This window comes from Lemur catta, chromosome 6 (genome assembly GCF_020740605.2).
Source record: "Lemur catta isolate mLemCat1 chromosome 6, mLemCat1.pri, whole genome shotgun sequence".
Lineage (NCBI taxonomy): Eukaryota > Metazoa > Chordata > Mammalia > Primates > Lemuridae > Lemur > Lemur catta.
In genome coordinates this window covers 9,634,861-9,645,263 of record NC_059133.1, presented here as the reverse complement: position 1 = coordinate 9,645,263, position 10,403 = coordinate 9,634,861, and the positions used below count along the sequence as shown (strand labels likewise).

General features: G+C 49.6%; 1 pseudogene; it reads left to right on the top strand.

Moving 5' to 3' along the window:
• Nucleotides 1–6,725: 6,725 nt before the first annotated feature.
• Nucleotides 6,726–7,179, top strand: LOC123639277 (annotated as a pseudogene).
• The last annotated feature ends 3,224 nt before the right edge of the window (nucleotides 7,180–10,403 follow it).

Genomic DNA, 10,403 nt, shown 5'->3' with positions numbered 1-10,403 from the left:
CCTTTCTCAATTAATATACCATAGACATTTTCCGTGTGTGCACACGCCGCCTCCTCTCCTGTACGAGAGCCGAGTGGCCTTCCAGAGGATGGTGTCCATGCGGGAGATTAAACTATCCTTGTAGGGTCAAAACCCTCAGCCCTTGCCTTGGCGATGTCTTCTGTTGCCTTAAAACTTGGAAATTAGTTAGGGTTCAGTTCAGTTAGATCAGTTAAAGTTTAACTGTCAGCCACATTTCACTTCTTTGTCTGGAAGCGAGTGTTTGCCTTTCTGTTCCTTTGACTCCCAACCCACACAGGATTGCGATTGTTTTCCTAACTTGGGTGAAGCGGGTGAGAGGTCGGCCCCCACGGGCCCAAGCTGCAAAGGATGAAGAGGGCCCAGAGAGCCACTGGTTAGGGCAGGAAAGGAAGAGGTGAGCCAAAGGAAGGGTGCTGGTGTCAGAGCAGGGTGGCCGTCACCATCTCTGAGTGACCCATCTTGGCTTCTGCCCCAGAAACCCAGGGGTCTGTCCAGGTGCTCCCTCACCTGCTGCAGCCAACCCGTCCTGCGGGTTTGTCCTCCATGTTTCTCCCGCTGGCCCCTTTGGTACCACCTGGCACCACTCTGGTTCGGTCCTTGACCACCGGGGCGGCCCCTGCCGGTCTTGCCTTCTGCTCTTCCCTGGTCCGTTGTCCATGTGGCGGCTGGAGCAGGGCACTTTGGAAAGCAGTTGGCACTGCCAGTAAAGCTGAAGTGGGTATTCTGACAGCTCCTTCTCCTTTGCACCGGACGTTTGCAGTCGAAAAGTCACACAGCAACATTGTCTGGAAAGCAAGAACCTGGCCACGACCCAAGTGCCCACCAATAGCAGTGGATTCGTTTCCTGTTGCTGCTACCGCAACCGAGTACCCCAAAGTCGGTGGCTGCAAACAGCCGGCACTGATTACCTTACAGACTCAGGGGTCAAAGTCCACAGTGGGTCTCACTGGACTAAGAGCAACGAGTCCATGGTTTGCATTCCTTCTGGAGGCTCTAGGGGAGAATCTGTTTTTTCCCTTTTCCAGCTTCCAGAAGCTGCCCATATTCCTTGGCTCACGGGGTCCTTCCATCTTAAAAGTCAGCAGTAGTCAGGCGGTTCTTTCTCTTGACGCCACCTCCCCGGTTCTGACTCTTCTGCACCCTCTGCCCCATTTAAGGATCTTGTGATCGCACTGGGCCACCAGATATTCTCTCATCTCAAGGTCGGCTGACGAGCAGCCTTGCTTCCATCTGCACCCCTTGCTCCCCCTGCCACCTCACAGCACATTTGAGCAGGTTCCAGGGATTAGGACGTGGACATCTTTGGGGGCCCTTCTACCACAGTGAGAATGGAGAATGGAGACGAACTGTGTTCTCCTCCTAGAGTGAAACACACCACATTCTGGGACACATTCACTGCAAAGCTGTCCACGCTGAAGCCTTGGGGTCGCTCCCTTGCCCAAGCCCCTTGCAAGCCCCTGAGAGGAACACTAGCAATATGGGTCAGAGAGTTAATTAACACAAATACTCGATTTCTGGATTTTGTGTCACTTGTGATATTTTTCAACTTTTAAAAAAATTTATAATTTGTTGTGAGTATATCTCATTATATCTCTTTCTGATATACATTTGTTGTTTACCTAATGTATTAAAATTTTGTGTTTTTTTAAAGGACCCCAAAATTGTATAAATGTTCCACAAAACCAATGTGTGCTCTGGCCATAGCAGCAAACATGAATGAACCACAACTACTTGTGCCAATGTGGATGACTCTCAAAAATATAGTATTGAAGTCAGGCGTGGTGCCACACGCCTGTAGTCCCAGCTACTCGGGGCTAAGACAGGAGGATCGCTTGAGCCCAGGAGTTCGAGGTTGCAGTGAGCTATGATTGTGCCACTGCACTCCAGCCTGGGTGACAGAATGAGACCCTCTATCCAAAATATATATATATATATTCATACACACACATATATATATATATTTTGTTTTTTTGAGTGAAAGCAGCAAGCCACACACACTCAAAAATACCCACAGTATGGCTGCATTTGTATGTGGTCCAAAAACAGGCAAAACTAAACAATAAACATATTGTGTGGGGATAAGTACATAGATGGTAACACTGTAAAGAAAAGCAAAGGGACTATTACCCCACTGCAGGGTAGCTGAGGAGGTGCAAGCAGGGAGGAGGAGGAAGGGGCCCCCGAGAGACTGGGGTGTTTCTTACGTTAACCTGAGTGACAGGGACACAGGCGCTTATTTCCATATCAGCTTTAGCATTGTACATATGTTGTATACTCTCTTCTGTGAATGATGTATGTCATACATAACATTTTATTTTTAAATAATTGAATTAATTATTTTATGAAGCTTAAAATTTTAAACTTAAAATCCCCCATTGGCTTCTCACTGCACTTAGAAAAAAATCCCAACCCCTTATGATGTGGCTCAAAGCCCCGTGTGCTCTGATGGCTCCCCTTCCATGTCCCCTCTCCAGCCACATGGCCTGGCACCTGATCTACATGAGCCACCTGCCACCCCCTCTCATAGCTCCTTGTTCTCTTCCTCCTTAGTGTTTGTCACAATCATATATTACAATGGTAGCAGTGCCCATCTCCCCCACTGGAGTCCAAGCCTCATGAGGCAAAGGGAGCAAGGCCCAAAGAAGGAGGGGTGGGGGAGGAGGGAGAAGGGGACCGGTGATGAATGGCTCCTCACTCAGGATGGGGGCTGCCATAACCGGGTGCTGGGCCCCTTGCTCTCAACTCAGTTCTGTGATTCCTCCATGTCTGAGGGCCTGCCAGACACAGGGGCTGCCCTTTACCCTTGCCTGGGTAAACTTGCACCTGGCGAGTTTCAGGTTTTTTTTTAGACAGTCTCATTTTGTTGCCTGGGCTAGAGTGAGTACCGTGGCGTCAGCCTAGCTCACAGCAACCTCAAACTCCTGGGCTTAAGCGATCCTACTGCCTCAGCCTCCCGAGTAGCTGAGACTGCAGGCATGTGCCACCATGCTCAGCTAATTTTTCTATTTTTAGTAGAGATGGGGTCTCACTCTTGGTCAGGCTAGTTTTGAACTCCTCAGCCTCCCAGAGTGCTAGGATTACAGGCATAAGCCACTGCACCGGCCCAAGGCCAGGAGTTTGAGATCAGCCTGGACAACATAGCAAGACCCTGTCTCTATAAAAAAATAGAAAAATTACCCAGGCATGGTGGTGCATGCCTGTAGTCCCAGTTACTCAGGAGACTGAGGCAGGAGGATCTCTTGAGCCCAGGAGTCTGAGGTTGTAATAAGCTATGATGACACCACTGTACTTTAACCCAGGGAAATAGAGCAAGATTCTGTCTCCAAAAAAAAAAAAAAAAAAACTTGAAAAGAGTTCTGGTTGCACAACAATGTGAATGTACTTAACACTGCTAAACTGTATGCTTAAAAATGGTTAAGATGAATCCTACCACTGGACGTATATCCAAAAGAAAGGAACTCAATACACTGAAGTGGTATCTGCATGCTCATGTTACTGCAGCACTGCTCACAATAGCCGAAATATGGAATCAACCAAAGTGCCCGTCAATGGACGATGCGTAAAGGAAACGTGGTATATTGATGCCATGAAGAATGAAATCCTGTCATTTGCAGCAACGTGCAACTGGAGGTCATTACATCAAGTGAAATAAGCCAGGCACAGAAAGATAAATATCACTGAAGCTGCTATGATCTTGTGTTACAAATATAAAAAGAAAGACAAACATCACATGTTCTCACTCATATGTGGGAGCTAAAAGTGGATCTATGAAGATAAGAGAGTAGATTGGCGGTTACCCGAGGCCAGGAAGCACAGGGGGTGGGGAGGACGGAGAGAAGTTGATTAACGGCTACGAATATATGGTTTGATAGAAGAAATCAGACTTAGTGTTGGGTAGATCAGTAGAGTTACTACAGTTAACAATAGCCTATTGTATACTTCAAAATAGCTAGAAAAGAATAGTTCAAATGTTCCCAGCATAAAGAAAAGATGAACGTTTAGGGTGATGGGTATCCCGATTAGCCTAATTTGATCATTATACATGAGTGTCTCAAAATATCACACATACCCTGGAAATATGCACATCTATTATGTATCAATTTTTTTTTTTTTGAGACAGAGTCTCGCTTTGATGCCTGGGCTAGAGTGCTGTAGCGTCAGCCTAGTTCACAGCAACCTCAAACTCCTGGGCTTAAGCAATCCTTCTGCCTCAGCCTCCCGAGTAGCTGGGAATACAGGCATGTGCCACCATGCCCGGCTAATTTTTTTTCTATGTATATTTTTAGCTGTCCAAATCATTTCTATTTTTAATTTTTTTGGGGGGGGACAGAGTCTTGCTCTGTTGCCCAGGCTAGAGTGCTGTGGCATCAGCCTAGCTCACAGCAACCTCAAACTCCTGGGTTCAAGCAATCCTTCTGCCTCAGCCTCCTGAGTAGCTGGGACTACAGGCATGAGCCACCATGCCCGGCTAATTTTTTCTATATATATATTTTTAGCTGTCCAGATCATTTCTTTCTATTTTTAGTAGAGACGGGGTCTTGCTCTTGCTCAGGCTGGTCTCCAACTCCTGACCTCGAGCAATCCTCCTGCTTCGGCCTCCCAGAGTGCTAGAATTATGGGCGTGAGCCACCGTGCCTGGCCTTGTATCAATTTTTTAAATGATTAAGATGATAGATTTTATGTGATGTGTATTTTACCACAATTTAAAAAATAAAAACGAAAGAACCTTGGAAAGCAGTGAGCATCATCTTAAACAAAGACAGATCTCCCACCAGGAAGAAAAATCTGCAGAGTTTCCCCCTGTGGTAATACGTGTGACCTGTTTGCCAGAAAGGGACACAGAGAGTCATTTGTTTATTCAGCAAAATTAAGTAAGGGGTCCCTCACCTAAGAACAATGGTGATCATTTATTAACTCCAAGCATTTCCAGAAGGAAAGACAGTCACAGAGCATGTTAAAGGGCCACTGTCCCCTGAGCCACTGGTCTGAGCAGCCATCTAACCCATATCCATTGCTGGTTTCCTTCTGCTTTTGTCCTTTACAAAGCAGCAGCGAGCAAAGCGGTTACTGGACTTTGTTGCCAGACATACCTTAGCGTGAAATCCAGCTCTGCCCCTTACAAGCTGTGTGGCTTTGGGCAAGTTACTTCACCTCTCTGCTTTAGTTTCCCCACCTGTAAATTGGGAATAATAAGTGTCCAGCCCTCATGATGGCTGGGAAGATTTCATGAGTCTTAAATTAGGCCTGTGCTTGGCATGAGCTGGCCATCCCAGGAGGAGGACTTAGCCAAGCTCGCCCTGTGTCAGCTACCATCCTCTGGGCATCTTTGATGCGAAAGCCCCTGTGCTTGGCATGGGGACCAGCAGAGGGCATGAGGCAGGATTCTCCACCCCTAGGGAACCCGGACTCCACAGGTTTTCTTTACACTTGGTTTCTCGGTTTCCCAACCCCAGCACTGTGGACATTTTGGGCCACATAACCGTTGGGGGTGCTGTCTGGCGCCCTGTAGGACGTTAAGCAGTATCTCAGGCCTCTATCCACTAGATGCCAGTAGCATCTCCCAGTTGTGACAATCAAAAATGTTTCCAGGCATTGTCAAATGTCCCCTGGGGGTACAACATTGCCCCCAGTTGAGACCACTGAGCTACACTGCAAGGCAAGGAGCTCTCGCTGAAGCACTAGGCCAGAGGCCGGGAAGTCCACAGGGCCTCAGGGAAGAGGTGGACCAGGGGCTGGGCTAGCTTGGCTAGCATTTCCAGACGGGCGGGGTAATCGCAGTGCTCTGGCTCTCTGCACACCTCCTCTCAGTTTCTTTCTTTCTTTCTTTTCCTTGCTTTCTTTTCTTCCTTTCTCCCTTTCTTCCCCTCCCCTACCCTCCTCTTCTCTCTTTTCTTTTCTTAGCTCCTGCCTGATCCTGAAATGCAGGGATCCTGGGGGCTCACAGTCCCTTCCCATTCTCTCCATACTTCCCTGGGACTCACTCCAAGGAGGGATGACCAATTCTGTGTTTCCTCAACTGCCTACTGGACGGACATCTCCCCCTAGAGCCCTCTCTGGGCTCTGCAAACCCAATGTGGCCAGAGTTGCCCCCTCTCCTTCCCCTGCATCACATCCTGACACCCCTGTGGACACCTGGAAGTCCAAGTCCATGAGCTTTCTCTCCCTCATCCTTCACTTCAAGACTTTTCCATTTGACCTCTTTGGTGTCTCTGAAACCCATTCCCTCCTCTCCACCCCACAGCTGGCTGCACCTCTGCACTAGGCTCGCCCTCTCAAGGCCACCTGTCCCACCACAGCAGAGATCCTTCTGAAATGCCAAGCCCACCGTGTCGCAAGCATTCCTGCCTCTGCACAAACCACCAGTGCCCCTTGGCCCACCTGCCAGGCCTGGCTCCCTCCCCATCAGGCCTCCTGCATGACTCTGGCCTCGGCCCCTTCAGTCACCTCACTCCTGCCAGCGAGGTAACCACCCATCTTCCCACAGCCACGCCTTTGCTCAGGCTCTTCTGTCGGGCTGGACCACCACGCCCACCATTCCCTGTGGAATTCTACTCGGCCTTTGGCCTTCAAAGCCCAGCTCCTGGCCCCCTTCTGGGAAACCTTCCCTCATCCGGCCAGCCCCTTGCCAAGGTTCTTGCTGCCTCTTGTCCCTAAAGGAAAGATGCTGAAAAGCTGGGGGCTGGCCCAGAGCTGGCCCTGCTGCCACCAACATGGAGACTTTGTACTGAGTCCCATTCTTAGTGCTCAAATGTCTCAACCTGAAGCTGAAGAAGCCGCCCTGGGTGAGCATGCCATTGGCTGTGACGGTGTATGCTCTGGTGATGGTGTCTTACTTCCTCAGCACGCGAGGAATAATTTAGGATGTTATTGTTGAACCTCCAAGTATTGCCTCTATGACGATGAACACGGGCATCAGAGGCCTGTAGCTTTCTTGGCCTGCAGAGTAAATGGACAATATATTATGGAAGGACTTGCATCAGCTTCCTGTTTACAACGAGAGGTTTAGGTTCATAATCCTGGACCCATCCAATGCACCAAATATTCCCAAAACTCAATAGATTTCTTCTTGTATTCACTGGATTCGTCTGTGTGCTACTGAGTTTTTTCATGGCTGGAGTATCCACGAGAATGAAACTGCCTGGCTATCTGATGGGTTAGAGTGCCTTTTGAGAAGAAATCAAAGGATACTGGATTTGCTCCCATTGATGAAGTTTTAAAAGCTGTACCAATCCTCTAATATGAAATGTGGAAAAGAATGAAGAGCAGCAGTAAAAGAAGTACCTGGTGAAGTGTATTAAAGCTTGGACTAGAATTTCTTCTCAGTATCAAACACAAGTTTATCACAGTATTTTTTCCTGCTGAACTATACTGATGTACCAAAGATGTTAAGTGGCGTTTTCTTAATTTTTCATTCTTAAAATATACTCCATGTCTACAACTATAATACTAAATAAAATGATTATTTTTACAACCCCCTTAACATTTTTTGGAGATGACATTTCCCATTTTGAGAAATGAATGTGAAATCAGGAAGCAAGAGGCATGAGCCAAGAACTTGGACAGCTGGTCAGCCTCACCTACGGTGCTTAGCCTCTGAACAGAGTGTGATGGTACATTATTTCACAGCTGTGTGCAAGACTGTTGCCTGAACAATAAGATGTATGAAAGCAGCAGAAATAAGTAGTTTTTATAACAAAAAAGAAAGAAAGAAAAGCTGGAGGCTGAACCCATGGCTCCAAGAGCCCTGCTTGCAAGTCCTGGAGAGCTGCAAGGGCTCTGGGACGTCCTCTGGTCAAACACCTTCATTTTCCAGATGAGGACAACCACTACTCCACAGGGATGGACCATGGTCCTTGCTGCCCTGGCCAGTGGCATTGGACAGAGTTGGCCTCTTCCTCCTCACTGGTTGCTCCTTCTTGATCTCCTTTGCTGGTGCCTCCACCTCATTCCCACCGTGTCATGTTGGTGTTCCCAGGCCCTGTCCTCCAACCTCTTTTGTTGGCTTCACTCTCTTTGATCATCATCTCCACTGCAGCCAGCTGGGCCACTCACCTCACCTCATCCAGTGTCTCTCACCTGGATGATGCAATGGCTTCAAAGCCTGTTCCCCCACCCCCTTTGCAGCCTCTTCTCCATACAGCAGCCAGAGTTGACCGTGGTTGACTGTTGACTGTGGGTCAGATCACATTCCCTCCTCTGCTTAAAACTCTCCAATGGCTCTCATCTCACTCAGAATAAAAGCCCAAAGTCCCTACAATGGGCCAAAAACCCTACATGAGGTGCACATCTCCTTCCATTGTCCTTGATTCAGCCACTCTGCACACTCCTGCCACAGCACCTTTGCACAGGCTATTCCCTCTGCTTGGAAGATTTTTCCTCTAAGACTCCCCCCCCCATTACTTCCTTCAAAGCTTTGCTTAAATGTCACCTTCTTGAGGCTTCTCTGTCCACCCTATTTAAAGTTGCAAAGCACCTCCACTCAGCACTGCCTCCAACCCCCTCCACCTCCACCCCACCCCTGCTGCAAGTGTTTCTTTGTAATGATCACCTTCCAACATACTGTCGCATTTACTTCTTTATGTAGTCTATTGTGTATCTGTCTTCTTCACTAGAATACCATCTCCACAAGGGCAGGGAGTGCTTGTGTCATTGATGGCCACATCCCAGTGCCTATACCAGTGTCTGGCACATAAAGAATATGTTAGAGTTCCAAAGCCCAGAATGAGCAGATGTCTTGCCAAAGTCTCATAAGACCACCGTGGTGCAATGGACAGGACATTGGCTAGGGAGCCTGTCAGTCCTGGGCGAGTCATTAAGTGTCCAGGGAGCCTCCTATCTGTAACATGGAGATGTCATGTGTCAAGGGTTCAGTAATGCTTATTCACACACACACACACACACACACACACACACACACACACAAACACACACACAGGTACGGACATGACTCCTGGCATTCTAATGCGATTTCTACTTTTCCACGCAAGATTTTGTTTCACCCTCACACTAACCCCAGAGGTAGAAGCCCCTTTTTGACAGGTTAGAAACTGAAGCCTATGATCGATGGAGAGCGGGGAGGCCTGAGCTGTCCGAAGCCCTCCCCGCGCCCAGGGCTCCCCAGGGTCGCGGGCTGGGGGCGCAGCGCGGGGCTCGGGGCCGGGGACTACATTTCCCAGGAGCAGTTGCCCGCGGCTCGCGGCGCCCGGGTTTTTAAGGGCCTCGCGTTAAACGGGGCGGGATGGGGGGAGTTCTGCCGTCTGCCCGCTGGAAAACCGTTCTGCGCTCGGCGGGGGCCGGGTAGGGCCAAGCCAGAGTCAAAAAGCGGCCCAGGCCCTGCAGTGTCCGCGGGGCGAGCCGAGGCCAAGCCAGTCTGGAGGCAGCCTTTCCTCATCTTGCCCCCCGCGGCCCCGGACTCAGCGCCCAAGCCCCGGGGAACCCCCTCCCTTCCCACCCAATTCCCTGAACAGAAGAAGGGGCGGTGAATCTCGCCGCCAGGAAGAAGAAGGGGTGCCCGCGGGCTGGAAGACCCCGCAACCCAAGGCGACCCCACCCCCCATTCGGGCTTCAGTTCCGGGAAGGAATTTACAGGTCGCGGGGATGCGCAGGCATAAGGAATGTGAGAGCTACAAATGAAGGCCCGGGGTCGCTGGGAGCTGAGCCTCACAGTGCTCCCCCATCCATCCTTCCAAATCCCGCGGCCTCCATGATAAAATGGGGTGATGGAGGCAGTGATCACAGGCAGGAGGCGCAAAGGATCAAGAAACCGGTGGAGAGCACTTTGCAAACTGTAATGCGCTGTTCAAATACAATTATTCATCATTGGTCACTGGATTCATCCAGTCCTTATTCTAAGACACGGCACAGACGAGGGTGACGGGTGGGGGTGGGGAGGGTGACACGTTTACATGTCTCTCTCTGGGAGCGCAGGGTGGGACAACATCTTGGATATGGGGGTGGCTATTTGGGGACATATTTCCCCATCCAGATCTTATTGGGAACCCAGAGAATTGTCTTTGAAAATAAACCAAACAAACCCACCAGAATGTTGTGTTTTCAAGTCAGGAAATTTCGGGGTACTTGACATCATCAAAATAAGAACCTTGACCTTCTGAACTAACTTGGCCTTCCCTTCCCCGCCTGTGCACGGAGATAAGCCCAGGGAGAAGGCATCTGACACCAAGTCTTGAGCTTCCCTTCCCCCTTCCTCCCCCAGTCATTTGGATTAATCCATCCCTTGGTGGGTGGGGTGTGTGTGTGTGTGTGTGTGTGTGTGTGGCATTAATTTGCCCTGGCCTCCGAGACTCCCAGGTCCAGTAGGAGCCCCACCCCCACCCCCGCTAGGATCCTGTCCCCCCCAGCTCAACCCTTGAACCTCTTCCCCT